The 1810-nt window shown below is 49.5% G+C and overlaps 1 protein-coding gene across 2 annotated transcripts in view; it reads right to left on the bottom strand.

Annotated features, from left to right (window-relative positions):
• The window catches only part of LOC123092823 (zinc finger protein 7), a 3367-nt gene extending 2685 nt beyond the window's left edge, over positions 1 to 682 (bottom strand). The window contains exons 1-2 of one of the 2 annotated variants that reach the window (XM_044514668.1): positions 226 to 682; positions 9 to 63 (exon numbers count right to left, since the gene is read on the bottom strand). The gene's annotated coding sequence lies outside the window, so the exon portion shown is untranslated. The remainder of the gene's footprint in view (positions 1 to 8; positions 64 to 225) is intronic. The other variant, XM_044514667.1, reaches the window with a different exon arrangement.
• Between the last annotated feature and the right edge of the window lie 1128 nt (positions 683 to 1810).

The raw sequence follows: 1810 nt of genomic DNA, 5'->3' as shown, positions 1-1810 counted from the left end.
AAAATTACTTGAAAGATCTTGGCTAGCCCTTGATCTCAACTGGACCGAATTGTGCTGAACTCCCTTGAGCAGCCGAACAAGACATGCACAAAGAATTACTCTACTCAGAACCGAGAAGGCAAGAATGGATGAACTAAAAAAACGCCGGAATCAAGAAGAAAAAGAAGGGAGGAAAAGCAGTAAAGATTCATGCGCTTCTGCAAGGAGAAGAACCGAATTAATTACCTCGAACACACCCCTCCTTGCTTCTCCGATCAACCCCACACCCCTCGTGAAGAAAGATTTGAAGAAGGAACCCCAGGAGCGGCGAAGGTCAGGCCATGGCTCCCCCGCCTCCAAGACCTAGCGCCGCCTGCGCTCACCGAAGGGGGGAGGAGGAAGGGAGAGAGGCGAAGTGAGGAGGAAGGAGGGGAGGGAGGGCAGGCAGGAAGGTGGTGTGTTCAGTTAAAGTGGTGGCAGCCCCACTCGGACTCCCACCGTGTCTGTGGTGTTTAATTGTGGAGGAATGCAGAGGGGTTTGGTAAATTACTGGTAGGGCGGGGATGAGACGCGATGGGATGCGAGACAGACGGACAGTGGTCAGAGCTCGGAAGTGGTACAAGAAAAGGATGCATCTGATAGGATACAACAGCATAAAACGCAAGGATGAGATGAGATGAGACGAGATGAGACTGGGCATACACACTTCTGGCTTTCCTTTCTACTTTCCTTTGTACCATGACCATCAATAGCCACTAGCGTCTAGCGCCACCACCATCCGAGAAAAGCAGAGGGAAAGCGCCCCACATTTGCTAGACAATTCAGGCTGGGGCTGCTATGCTCCTGCTCTGCTCGCTCCTTCCTGGTCTAGCTAAGGCTAAGCTAGCACTTGTGACTTGTTTACTCCTAGGGTTAAGTGTGCTCCATCTACCCATCCAGTAGTAAGTAGTACATGATAATTACTATATATTGTTGTTGGACAAAAAAACTGAAGCAAAATAGTACAGTCTCTGTAAATAAAAAAATTGAAAAGAGGAGTTGAAAAAGATGATGATGCGCGTGAGGTGTGTGTGCAAGGTGAGTATGAACTGGTTGCAGGGGACCAGAGGGTGGCATGATACTTTAGTCAGTCAGGGATGAGTCAGTCAGGATTGTGCCCTTTTTCCGTTGCGCATTGCACTGCACTGCATTGCTCTCTTGTTGTTGCGCAACATGACATGCCGATGCGATGCCTGCCTCCGAGTTTATTACTGGCACTTGCTCGCCTTGTGTACTTGCTTGGGTTTGTTTGGGTGGTGGCCGCTGTACTCTACTGGGCCTTTTTTATTTATTTTATTACTTGTGTCATCGATGCTGTGGCCAATGGTATGGTCATGGGGTCATGAGCAGTGCGTGAGTTATTTCCCTTGTCAGAAAGCAGTTTGAGTGTGGCTTTTGCGTTCCCTCTGCGCCTGCGCCTGCGTACTGCACAACATGCCTGCCTGCAAGTTAACTCTGCTCCTCCCACTGCCTCTGTCCTTTGCCCTGCTGTTCTCTGATGGATCCCATGCACTGCCACTGCCACTGCCATTCCATCTCCTCCCGATGGTTGCAAGGGGGACAGCCCTGTGAAAGCGCCTCCTCCTCCTCCTCTGATGCCATCCCCATCCTTGTGACAAGACTTGTTTCTATGCAACTAGTACTACTACAATGTGAGATCTTTTTCTTTTTTGCAACTTTTCTTGTGGAGAAATGCAAAGTAAGTGAAGCGAGAGATCTGAGGTTTATCTCGGCAACAAGTGCGTGCCATTGTATACAGCAGCATTGCAGTGACACCACATGATGCCCAACT

This window comes from Triticum aestivum, chromosome 4B (genome assembly GCF_018294505.1).
Source record: "Triticum aestivum cultivar Chinese Spring chromosome 4B, IWGSC CS RefSeq v2.1, whole genome shotgun sequence".
Lineage (NCBI taxonomy): Eukaryota > Viridiplantae > Streptophyta > Magnoliopsida > Poales > Poaceae > Triticum > Triticum aestivum.
This window is presented reverse-complemented; position numbering and strand designations above follow the sequence as displayed.